We start from the raw sequence: 14,403 nt of genomic DNA on the forward strand, positions 1-14,403 counted from the left end.
GTGCCATCTTCATTACACTAGGAAAGGTCCTTCGCTGCACAATGAACCCTGACCCCCTTGTCGCTCTTTTTTGGATTGCCCCCAACCCCTGGCTGGTCCAAATCATCACAAAACATTATTGCTTTCACCACTTTGCTGGCAAGGAAGCTTATACTGCTTAAATTGAATCACTCATCTCCACCCACACATAATAGATGGATTCAAGAAATTTTAAAATGTGTGAGACTTGAGAGGATTAGATTCTCCCTTAAGGGCTCTATACAGGCCTTTCATAAAACCTGGCAGCCCTTTCTAGACTATATAGATACCTTGCATATTGATGCTGAAAACCAATGAACACTGAGTTGTTGACTTCCCCCCCCCTTTTAAATTATAAGCATTAGTTATTATTCCACCCCCCCGTGTGTTTGTACGTTCCGTCTCTTGTGATATGAATGAGTAAGCGTGAGAGGGCTACTGCGTGTCAGGGAAGTGGAACTCACCCCCAATACGCTGTCTTAATGTAGACATTGTCTACTGTAAAATGTTCATCACATTCTGATTACGTCCACTGGTTGATGTCAGAACATCCTTGTTTCTTTTTTCTGTACCCTTCCATCAAATGGAAAAATCAATAAAAATGCTATATATCAGTTTGTAGGGTGACACATGAATGCAAGAGTTATAACTTTCTTGATGGGTGCAGATTTTGGACTTTGCTCCACTCGGTCATTCGACACCACTTTTTCCATAAGTAATACCCTGGTGCAAGATCCTTTTGAAGCTATTTGCTCACCTCTGACTATTTTTTTCCCCAACAGAAAGGAGAGTAATGCAAAGAAACACAATGCTATAATTCAGTACTAAATACACTTAATTGGCAATTGTCTATCATGGCGCAAATACACAAGACTGAATTATCTAATAGTAGTAGAGATATTGTGCAGCAAAAAGACTAAACCATTAACATACTGCATGTAGATGAAGGGAAATTCTGTAACACTTACTCAGAATTCCTATGTGTCTCACAACATTAAATACAGACGAACTACAGCTAATCACGTCTACCCACTTTGCATACAATCACGACTTGATTATTGTAACAGTCTCTTTACATGCCTCAGTAAGAAAGAGCTGGCCCGCCTGCAGGTAGTGCAAAATTCTGCTGCACGACTTCTTACCCGCGCCCACAGGAGAATGCATATTACTCCTGTCCTCAAGTCTTTACATTGGCTCCCTGTTTTTTTACAGGATAAATTACAAAATCCTCGTGCTGACCTTTAGAGCTCTACATGGGCAGGCACCGGAATACATTAAGGACCTGATCCAGCCTTATGTTTCCAGCAGGAGTTTGAGGTCTTCCAATCAGAACCTGCTGATGGTTCCCCGAACTTGTTTTAAAACTCAAGGGGACAGATCTTTTAAAGCTGTGGCACCTCGCCTCTGGAATGAGCTTTCCTGTTCTCTTCGCTCACTAGATTCTGTGGATGTTTTTAGACAGCAACTAAAGACACATTTTTTTAAACTGGCACTTTAGTGTCAATTTATTTTATTGTTCTATATTTGTATGTGTTGTTTTTATTGTCTATTTATATCGTGTGAAGCACTTTGTGACCTTGGTCTGTGAAAAGTGCTATATAAATAAAGCTTACTTACTTACAATAGTACCAGCAACTATGGAGCAAAGTTCATCTGTGTTACCAAATACAGTAGTCTTTTACTTGCATGCTTGCACAAGCACACAGAAGCCATGCTCATGCTCCAGCAACTCCTATCTCTCAGTCATGCCCAGACATTATACTGCAGGAATGACGACATCCATTTTGGATCCCTGCTCTCACACAGTCTCGGACTGTGTAGCCACACAAATCTCAAACCAGAACCGACGGCTTTGATGTAACCCTGAAACAGTTTGGAATCAGGATTTAAAACTAAGGAAGGCAGACAAAGGAGGTTACTGCAGTTGTTTCGTAGTCACATAGTTGGAATGTTGTTGAATGTTTTTGACCATGCTAAGCAATACCACTAAACAGGAAAAATAAAATGATTGCTGTGATAGGCTCCAGCTCCCCCATCACCCAATGACCCTCAACTGGACCGCATTCAGAAAATGAAGGAATGAATGAAAATACAGTTGTGCTCAAAAGTTTATATACCCTGGCAGAATTTTTGCTTTTTGGATATTTTTCAGAGAATATGAATGATAACACAAAACTTTTTTCCTACTTATGGTTAGTGGTTTGGGTGAACGCATTTAATGTCAAACAACTGTGTTTACTCTTTAATCATAATGACAATACAAACTACCCAAATGACCCTGATCACAAGTTTACATACTCGTGTTCTTAATACTGTGTGTTGCCCCCTTTAATATCCATGACAGCTTGAAGTCTTTTGTGGTAGTTGTAGACGAGGCTCTCTGATGGTAAAACTTCCACAGAATATGTCTTGGATTTTATTTACACCATTCCGAACAAAACGGGAGCAGCCACAAGGACAACAAGATGAAGAAATACAAACAGTATGACACTCTACAGTAAATCTGCATGGAACAGACAGTTCTCAAAAACTGAGTGCAAGAAAGAGACGAGTGAGGAAAACCACCAAGACATGTAGACAACCCAGCCCAGAAGAAGTTATAGGCTTATATGGCTGTGATTGGAGAAATTGTGCACTGTGCAAATTTTGCATTTTGTATCACCACTCTTTGCTTCATAGTGGCGCAGAGCAGAGAAGGATTTTCTTTCACCAAAACAGATCATATCTAGACTTGCATCTCAGATGTACCTTCTGGCAATTTGTAGCTAAACTTTCAGGTCTTCTTTTAAAGAAAATCCTCCTCTATACCACATCATCATCATGAAGCTGTATAACTGGTGATCAGGTACATCCTGTTTCCACTGATCATCCTTAAGAGCCATAGTCTGTAACTGTGGAATGGTTTATAGAAGGGGGTGATGTATCATGTTTCAGTAGCCCACTGAAGTTTTTTTTTAGGGGAAGATATATTGCCAAAGGGACAAAAATTACATTTTTTTACCCAAAGATCCCTTCGGGCAGAAAATTACGGCCCTTTTTAGGGTAGGGGTTAAAGGGGCCAAAACAGTGACATAATCAAAATGTGGATTTTGACCTTTAAATAACTTTGTGCACCCTCAGTAAGCCTCAGTGATCTTATGGTATATGAATGTATGTAATGGAGTTCTCCCATTTAGCATTATATTTTTCAAGGCTAACTGAGGGCGCCGCCTATAAGTGGCACTTCAAGTCACAACGTTTGGCATTTTGGGCTACATTTGGGACCCTCCCAGGGCCTGCACCCTGAATAATGCATATTTGGATACACTGGCATAAGTTCTTTCCAAATTTGCATAAATGCTGGTAGCTTAGTTAGGGCACTTTTCCATACATTCATTTATTGGACTACAAAAGGCAGTAAAAAGGAGAAAAGTCATGACTTATCTAAAGCATTATAAAGCTGATATTGCATTCATTCAAGAATCACATTTTAAGGCAGAGGAAGCGATGGAACTAAAATTTGGGTGGGTAGGGCATGTCTTTCATAGTTCATTCTCCAATAAACGTAATGGGTGGTCATACTTGTACACAAAAATTTTAACTTCACATTGGTTAAGCACTTAAAAGATACCCAGGGTAGAATGATTTGCCTACAGGCTAACATAATGGCCAAAATTTTGTCTTATGCAATATCCAAACTTTTTTCACAAAGTAAATAAAACTCTAGGAGAAATGGAGGGTGATATAACACTGACAGGGGATTTTAATCAAGTTTGGGATCCTTATACTGACTGAAGTAGATTCACTGGTTCCTCAGTAACTAAAGATGGAGCCGTCATACACATGCTAAGCGAGGACAATAGCCTGGTCGACATTTGGCGGTTCATTAATTCATGTGAAAGAGAATACACTTTTTTTCCCCAACTGTCACAAAACCGACTCCAGAATTGATATGTTCTTGATCTCAAATAATATAACCAAACAAGTTGTACACTGTAAAATTAATGCAATTGCCTTGTCTGATCATGCTTTGGTAGAACTGGGAATTGATATACACAATAATAGTGAAAGAACGGGTAGATTGAGACTTAACACTTCATTATTATTCAATGAGACTTAAATTATCAATAGAGGAAGAGTTACAATCCTTCTTTGAAATAAATACAGGTACTACGAACAGAAGATCAACTGAATGGTAAGCTTCAAAAGCTTATATGTGTGGGAAAATCATAGCCTATGCCTCCAAAAAGAAGGAGGACATGAATAAAATAAAAGAATTAGAAGCTAAAACTAGAATACTAGAAAGAGAATTGGCACATTGTTTTTCAAACCAGTTATAACAAGACATCTGTAAACATAAATTTGAACTTAATCAAATTTATAATCAAAAGGTACAATATGCCTTATTTAGGTTGGGAACATCCTTTTACGAAGAAGGGGAAAAAACTGGCAAATTGCTTGCCAAACACTTAAAACAACGCAATTCTAGTCATTTTAATACCAGCAATTAAAAAATGTAATGCAACTGCGACTGATTATAAGGAAATAAATGCAGTGTTGGAAAAATACCAAAAGGATTTATATTCCCCAGAAGTGCATTCCAATCCTAAAGAACTAACAGATTTTTACTAACGTGGACTTGCCTAAACTGTCATTAGATCAAGCAAGGAAATTAGATGGCCCTATTACAAACACTGAAATAAAAAACTATATATTGGGTATGAAGACTGGGAAGTCGCCTGGGTTTGATGGTTTTCCCATTGAATATTATAAAGAATATATTAACATACTGGTCCCAGTGTTGAAAGAGGTATATAATGAAGCATTTGCCTTACAGTCTCTTCACCAACCTTTGATGAGGCCTTAATAACAGTAATAGCAAAGAAAGATAGAGATCCGCTACAACCCGCTAATTACCATCTGCTTAATGTGGACGGTAAGATTCTGACAAAAATTTTAGCAACTCGCTTGGAGAAAGTCTTGCCACATATAATACACCCAGATCAAGAAGGATTTAGGAAAAATAGATCATCCACTGATAATATGAGAAGACTGCTACATTTAATCAGTCTAACTCGAGAAGAAAATGTTCCAATGGTAGCTCTCTCCCTTGATGCGGAGAAGGCTTTTGACCAAGTTCAATGGGAGTTCTTATTTGCAACCTTGTCAAACTTTGGTTTTTCAACCTCGTTCATTACCTGGGTTAAAATGCTGTACAACAGTCCTAAAGCTTCAGTAATAACAAATGGTATTATGTCACCTTTCTTTGATCTAAAAAGAGCCACGTGGCAAGAATGCCCTCTGTCGCCACTTTTGTTCAATGTCTCCTTAGAGCCATTGGCTATCAGCAGTAGAAGAAATTTAAATATTTGGGGTGTGGAGGGGGGTGGGAAACAACATAAACTACAGCCCTATCTTCTTCTTTGTCTTTTGGCTGTTCCTGTTAGGGGTCGCCACAGCAGATCAATCGTTTCCATCTCACCCTGTCCTCTGTATCTTCCTCTGTCACACCAACCACCTGCATTTCCTCCCTCAGCACATCCATAAACCTCCTCTTTGGTCTCCCTCTTCTCCTCCTGCCTGGTGGCTCCATCCTAAGCATCCTTCTCCTGATATACCCTGGGTCCCTCCTCTGCACATGTCCAAACCATCTCAATCTCGCCTCTCTGACTTTGTCTCCAAACTGTCCCACCTGAGCTGTCCCTCTGATATGTTCATTCCTAATCTTGTCCATTCTTGTCACTCCCAAAGAGAATTTCAACATCTTCAGCTCTGCCTCCTGTCTTTTTGTCAGTGCCACCGTCTCTAAGCCGTACAACATAGCTGGTCTCACTACTGTCTTGTAAACTTTCCCCTTCACTCTTGCTGATATTCATCGGTCACAAATCACTCCTGCCACCTTTCTCCACCCACTCCACCCTGCCTGCACTCTCTTCTTCACCTCTTTACCACACTCTGCATTACTTTGAACAGTTGACCCCAAATATTTAAACATCTATTTTCACCACTTCTACTCCTTGTAACTGCACTATTCCATTGGGCTCCCTCCCATTCACACACATGTACTCAGTCTTGCTTCTACTGACATTCATTCCCCTTCTCTCCAAAGCATATCTCCACCTCTCCAGACTAGACTCAACTTGCTCTCTACTCTCACTACAGATCACAATGTCATCTGCAAACATCATAGTCCATGGGGACACCTGTCTGATCTCATCCGTCAACCTGTCCATCACCACTGCAAACAAGAAAGGACTCAGAGCTGATCCTTGGTGTAATCCCACCTCCACCTTGAATGAGTCTGTCATTCCAACTGCGCATCTCACCACTGTCACACTATTCTTGTACATGTCCTGCACTACCCTAACATACTTCTCTGCCACTCCAGACTTCCTCATACAATACCACAGGTCTTCTCTTGGCACCCTATCATAAGCTTTTTCTAAGTCCACAAACAATGTACACAATGTACACAACAATGTAACTCTTTCTGGCCTTCTCTGTACTACAACAGTATTCTCAGAGTAAACATTGCATCTGTAGTGCTCTTTCTCAGAATGAAACCATATTGCTGCTCACAGATCTTCATCTGTTTTCTAAGCCTAGCTTCTACTACTCTTTCCCATAACTTCCTGCTGTGGCTGATCAACTTTATGCCTCTGTAGTTACTGCAGCTCTGCACATCACTCTTGTTCTTGAAAATAGGAACCAGCACACTTTGTCTCCACTCCTCAGGCATCCTCTCACTTTCCAAGATTTTATTAAACAATCTGGTTAGAAACTCTACTGCCATGTCTCCTAGACATTTCCATGCCTCCACTGTAATGTCATCTGGACCAACTGCCTTTCCACTCTTCATCCTCTTCATAGCAGCCCTCACTTCTTCCTTACTAATCTCTTGTACTTCCTGATTTACTCTCACCACATCATCCAGCCTTTTCTCTCGCTCATTTTCTTTATTCATCAGCTCTTCAAAATATTCCTTCCACCTTCTCAGCACACACTCCTCACTTGTCAGCACATTACCATGTGCATCTTTTACCACCCTAACCTGCTGCACATTCTTTCCCCTTCTGTCCCTTTGTCTGGCCAATCAGTACAAGTCCTTTTCTCCTTCCTTACTATTCAACTTCTTGTACAGCTCGCAATATGACTTTTCCTTCACTTTGCCACTTCTCTTTTCACCTTACACCTCATCTCCTTGTACTCCTGCCTACTTTCTTCATCTCTCTGACTATCCCAAAACGTTTTCGCCAACCTCTTTCTCCTTATGCTTTCCTGGACCTCTTCATTCCACCACCAAATCTCCTTGTTTTCCTTCCACTGTCCAGATGTCATACCCAGTACTGTCCTAGCTGTCTCCCTCACCACATCTGCAGTACTTTTCCAGTTGTCCAAAACTGCTTCCCCTCAACCAGTGCTTCTCTCACCTGCTCTCTAAATTTCACACAAGTCATCCTCCTTCAGCTTCAACCATCTGACCCTTTGAGCTCTCACCCTCTTCTTCTTCTATACCTCTAAAGTCATCCTACAAACAACCATCCTATGCTGTCTAACGACACTCTCTCCTGCCACCACCTTACAGTCTGATTTCTTTTAGCCTGCATCTCCTATAAAGAATGTAGTCCACCTGTGTGCACCTTCCTTCACTCTTATGTTACCCTGTCCTCCTCCCTTTTCTTAAAGTAGGTATTCACCACAGCCATTTCCATCCTTTTTGAAAAATCAACTACCATCTGTCCTTCCCCATTCCTATCTTTGATACCATATCTACCATTATTTCCTCATCACCTCTGTTCCTTTCACCAATGTGCCCACTGAAGTCTGCTCCTATCACCACTCTTTCATGCTTGAGCACACTCTCCACCACCTCATCTAACACACTCCAGAAATCTTCTTTCTCCTTCATCTCACAACCTACCCGTGGGGCATATGCACTGATGATATTCATCATCACCCTTTCAATTTCCAACTTCACACTCATCACCCTGTCAGAAACTCGCTTAACCTCCAACACACTTTTAACATACTCTTCCTTTAAAATGACCCCAACACCATTTCTCTTCCTGTCCTCACCATGGTACAACAACTTGTACCCACCGCCGTTGCTCCTGCTCTTACTTCCCTTCCACTTGCTCTCTTGCACACACAATATGTCTACCTTTCTCCTCTCCATCATATCAGCCAGCTCTCTCCCTTTACCAGTCACACTACCAACATTCAAAGTCCCCACTCTCATTTCCACCCTTCTAGTTTTCTTCTTCTCCCGCTGTTTGTGGAAACATTCTCCTCCTCCTCTTTGTTGTCTTCGCCCAGCAGTAGCCCAATTTCCACCGGCACCCTGTTGGGCAACAGCACCGGTGGCGGACGTTGTTAACCCGGCCCGCGACCGATCCGGTATGGAAATTCGATTCTTAGTCTGCATAGTTGGGTTGGCTTGTTTTACGCCGGATGCCCGTCCTGACGCAACCCTCCTCATTTATCCGGGCTTGGGACCGACACTCAGAATGTACTGGCTGCACTCCCCATGTGGCTGAGTTATAAACTACAGCTCTATGCAGATGATATATTGGTCTTATTAAAAGATCCAGCTCACTCTACACCTCACTTAATGAATACAATTCAATCCTATTCTACTGTGTTAGGTTACAAAGTAAACTGGACAAAATCCGAAGCTATGCCAATATTGGGGAATAGTAGTGGAAATTTAATGACTCAGTTTGGTTTTAAATGGGTTCCAAAGGGAATGAAATACCTGGGAATTAAACTTAGTCGGAAGGTGGAAGAAATGCCAGCATTAAACTTTGAGCCAATTTTGCAAAAAAAAATAAAACTAATCTGGATAAGTGGGAAAAAAATTAAGATGACATTATGGGGCAAAGTAAATGTAATAAAGATGGTGGTCTCACCACAATTTAACTATACTCTTATAATGATACCAGTGACAGTGCCCCCAACAATATTCAGTCAATATGAGACAGTTAAACATTTCCTCTGGGAAGGAAAAAAGCCTAGAATTAAAATGACCAAATTATGTTCATCAAAGGATAAGGGAGGGCATGGTCTACCTGACCCTATGGTGTACTATATTTCTTTTGAGATGGCAAAAATTGCGATTCACTGGACCAAAAGTGATCATTTAGTTTGGGTTGTAATTGAAGAGTCCTTGTCTTCCCCATTCACACCCATAGAATACCTCTCCCAGAAATCAGGTAACATCTCCAACCCTATTATGTTACACTCCAAAGAAGTCTGGATGAAAATGCATGCAACTCCTTAAACTATCACATTATAAACAGTCATATTCCTCTCTTTGGCAAAACCCGGCTAATTTTATTGGAAGGATACCAGACTATTGGAAAAGTTGGCACAATCAAAGAATATGTACACTTGATGACTTGTATGAAAATGAAGTGTTTATGTCTTATGATGATTTACTGAAAAAATATCTTCGGGGGAAGGGACACTTCTGGAAATATCTCCAGATAAGGAACTGTGTCATGTTATTGCCTCCACAAAATAAGGACAACTGCATCCTGGATTATCTGGCCTTGCCATCACGCCATTATCGAGCATCTATATTTTACCAAAGACTCAGCTCCACACTCGGTACTGACTGTAAAAATTTAAAGGTCTTATGGGAAAAGGACATTGGATGTGTGTTTCAGTATAAGGAATGGAGTAGAATTGTTATGAAGAGTGGAAAATTTATAAGAGAATGTAGAGGAAAATGTACACAATATAAGATTATACACAAATACTATTGGACTCCTGTACGTCTGAACAGAATGGGTCTTATGAACAACTCATTATGCTGGAAATGTCAAAAAGATACCGGCACTCTGATGCACTGTCTATGGGAATGTCCAGTCATTAATCATTTCTGGTCAGATATTTTAAGTGTAGTGAGTGACTGGTGAGGAAGAGTTGTGCCAACCTGTCCAAGATTATGTTTACTGGGTGATGAACAACAAATAGGAAACACATCAAGGGATAAAGTTTCTGTTATTATGGTAGGAGTCTCAGTACCCGCTAGAGTGATTCTGAAACACTGAGAAATCTTCCAAAGCCCCACACATTAAGGAATGGGTAAACATGATGATTAGGGTGGCTTCATATGAGTGCATGCTTTATAAATTGAAAAATAGAAATAGTAATAACCTCTCAGTATGGCAACCTTTTGGTCTTTTATTTCTGTTCACTGTAATTCTCCTGTCACCTGTCAGCTAGCCAAATGATGTGATGTAAGGTCAGTGATTTTGCCATGTTTCAAGTGAAAAATGCCAATTAAAAACTTAAAATAAAAAATAAAAAAGATCTTCTAGTGAGAAGTTGCCCTTAATAGCACAGATACTTTCTCTGAAATGCATAAAAAAAGTCTGGACATTTGAGCATTACTTCCAAGTTTGCGTGGCTTTGCACACAGCTCTTACACAGCTGCAGAATGCTGATATGGTCCGATTTCAATTCCAAAATTACCGACCTTCGCAAACTGTGCAAAACATATTCGGCACATTAGCCCACAAAAGGCATTGTATCTGGGCTGATTACCATTTTTTACTTGGCATTAGAGGTGGGCAGATCAATCCTAATATCGATACCAACGCTGGTATTGATATTGAACGATCCTCGTGTAAAAAGATCGATACTCAAGCTTTTTTTCTCTCCCGCACGCACTCTCCCCCCTCTGGTCTTTTGTTGTTGCGCCGTCACGTGGCTCAGCGGATGTTGATTGTGATAAAGTATTTTGTTGTCACGTACAATGCTTGGCGAAATTCTATCCTAGGTCTTTTGGATCCTTTGGATCTATGAAGCTTAAATATGAAAAAGCATTGATACTGGGCTTGTATTTACTTGGTATCGGATCAATACCAAAATTCCCAGTATTGCCCACCTCTACTTGGCATAGTCCCTACATCTCATAAGATGTCTCTATACTAGGGTTGGGACTACTAATGAAAATCATTAATCGACTAGTCGGGTACCACTAGTTATCGACTAGTTGACTAGTCGCCAAGTAAATTTGACATTGAGTGAATTAAGCCAATTTCGAATCATCATGGTGAAACTCAAATGTGACATTTATTTTAACAAATATAAGCACAAAATCATAAACACCAAAAAACAGCATTAGCATGAAGACAATACCTGCATTCATTTACTAGGCATAGACTACCCGTTTGAGCGGACTAATTCACCTGCCAGGGTTCACAGACTTTCTTCACTGAGTGAAGGCAGTGGTGGCAGCTCCAGCCGATCTATTCTTTTAAGGGTTAAATGAACTTAATAAATGTTTTTTTGACTAGTCGACTAATAAAAAAATTGGTTGTAGTTGACTACTACGACTAGTCGTTCCATCCCTACTTGGCTCAGAAGTAGGCGGCGCCCAGGAGAGACCTCACTGCCACTGTCCCTGTCATGACCTCATGACCCTGGTCATAGTTGGTATTGACCAAATATGAAAAATACCTTGATGGATCAAGATTTAAAAATAATCAACATAACTGACAATCTTGACTACACCCCTGCTTTTCTTGTTTCGGAGTGACAACTTCAGATTAAGACAGTTAAGCGGAAAAGCTCCTATGAAATGGTGATTTCCAGGATGACCTTAAATGTGGCCCCGACGAGCACAACAAACCGGGGCGAGTCTGAGGAATAAAACCTTCATACCTGCTGAGCAGCCAGTGATGTGTAAACAGACATGTCCATGCTTTCACAACAGACTGCGCAGCCAAGACATTTACAGACAGAACCGACTTCAAGCAAAAACAGTTTTAACTGCTAGAACAAACAAAACAGTACTCTTTAAAAGACTTTTTGTTTCTACTCACCTGCTTCTCCTTGCTGCTTTATTTCAAAATTATTCTGTTTCCGTCGAAAAGCGACTCTGCTAAAACCATCCATTCTTCGTTTTGACTCGACACTCCAGCGTTCAGGTATTTATCCAAAACGGACTCGAAAGTGACCAAAAATAACCCATGAAACGCGCCTCGCGCACTTCTTTAAACGTCGCGTGCCGAACTCGTTCGCGCCTTTAAAAAACGCGCACGCGGACAATCTAAACTAGTTTATAATGAATAAAGATCAATTACTGTAACGATTACTGCACTTTACCGCTTACTGTAGCACACTGACCGCAACAATCAGGTTCCTTCGACATAACTGACTCCGCCCTCCGTCGGGTCACCTGGACGGCGGTGTTTCATGAAGCCACGCCCTTTTGCGTCCACGCCCAATTTTTCGGCACGGTGCCTGGACTGGTGGTGCAATCACCGTGCACGCTCTCGCTCTCTCTCTCACACACACACACACACACACACACACACACACACACACACACACACACACACACACACACACACACACACACACACACACACACACACACACACACACACACACACACACACACACACGATAATAATTACTATTACTGGAATCCATTTACGCCAAAGGGAAAAAAAAAAAGATTTGAATAAATAAAAGTCAACATTATGCAATTAAAAAAAAAAGTCTAAATTTAAGCTTTCAAGCATAGACATACACTCTTTTTGTCACCCTGCACTTTCTTTATCATTGCTGCACTGACCACCTCAAGCTACTGCTGATATTGTACATCATGCAATATTGTACACAAGTTTTGTATGACCCAAAGTATGGCCATCGGGTATTGCAGACACTTGAAGTCCAGTCCTATTACTGCCAGGGTCTTCAAATTCACAGGGAGCCCTCTTGGGACACAGACCTCGGAGACGTTCCAAGATGGTTAACCTTGACCTATTTTAAGAGGTCAAAAGGTCACATTGTTTCCTATTTTTATGCTCATATGGCTGAGGGTATTTTAACATTGCATTATATTTTAATATATATAGGCCTGTCTATATAGACTCAACAAAAATATAAACGCAACACTTTTGGTTTTGCTCCCATTTTGTATGAGATGAACTCAAAGATCTAAAACTTTTTCCACATACACAATATCACCATTTCCCTCAAATATTGTTCACAAACCAGTCTAAATCTGTGATAGTGAGCACTTCTCCTTTGCTGAGATAATCCATCCCACCTCACAGGTGTGCCATATCAAGATGCTGATTAGACACCATGATTAGTGCACAGGTGTGCTTTAGACTGTCCACAATAAAAGGCCACTCTGAAAGGTGCAGTTTTGTTTTATTGGGGGGGATACCAGTCAGTATCTGGTGTGACCACCATTTGCCTCATGCAGTGCAACACATCTCCTTCGCATAGAGTTGATCAGGTTGTCAATTGTGGCCTGTGGAATGTTGGTCCACTCCTCTTCAATGGCTGTGCGAAGTTGCTGGATATTGGCAGGAACTGGTACACGCTGTTGTATACGCCGGTCCAGAGCATCCCAAACATGCTCAATGGGTGACATGTCCGTTGAGTATGCCGGCCATGCAAGAACTGGGACATTTTCAGCTTCCAAGAATTGTGTACAGATCCTTGCAACATGGGGCCGTGCATTATCCTGCTGCAACATGAGGTGATGTTCTTGGATGGCACAACAATGGGCCTCAGGATCTCGTCACGGTATCTCTGTGCATTCAAAATGCCATCAATAAAATGCACCTGTGTTCTTCATCCATAACAGATGCCTGCCCATACCATAACCCCACGGCCACCATGGGCCACTCGATCCACAACACTGACACCAGAAAACCGCTCACCCACACAACGCCACACACGCTGTCTGCCATCTGCCCTGAACAGTGTGAACCGGGATTCATCCGTGAAGAGAACACCTCGCCAACGTGCCAAACACCAGCGAATGTGAGTATTTGCCCACTCAAGTCGGGTACGACGACGAACTGGAGTCAGGTCGAGACCCCGATGAGGACGACGAGCATGCAGATGAGCTTCCCTGAGACGGTTTCTGACAGTTTGTGCAGAAATTCTTTGGTTATGCAAACCGATTGTTTCAGCACCTGTCCGAGTGGCAGGTCTCAGACGATCTTGGAGGTGAACATGCTGGATGTGGAGGTCCTGGGCTGGTGTGGTTACACGTGGTCTGCGGTTGTGAGGCTGGTTGGATGTACTGCCAAATTCTCTGAAACGCCTTTGGAGACGGCTTATGGTAGAGACATGAACATTCAATACACGAGCAACAGTTCTGGTTGACATTCCTGCTGTCAGCATGCCAATTGCACGCTCCCTCAAATCTTGCGACATCTGTGGCATTGTGCTGTGTGATAAAACTGCACCTTTCAGAGTGGCCTTTTATTGTGGGCAGTCTAAGGCACACCTGTGCACTAATCATGGTGTCTAATCAGGATCTTGGTATGGCACACCTGTGAGGTGGGATGGATTATCTCAGCAAAGGAGAAGTGCTCACTATCACAGATTTAGACTGGTTTGTGAACAATATTTGAGGGAAATGGT

Source organism: Thalassophryne amazonica, chromosome 8 (assembly GCF_902500255.1).
Source record: "Thalassophryne amazonica chromosome 8, fThaAma1.1, whole genome shotgun sequence".
In the NCBI taxonomy this organism is placed as follows: domain Eukaryota; kingdom Metazoa; phylum Chordata; class Actinopteri; order Batrachoidiformes; family Batrachoididae; genus Thalassophryne; species Thalassophryne amazonica.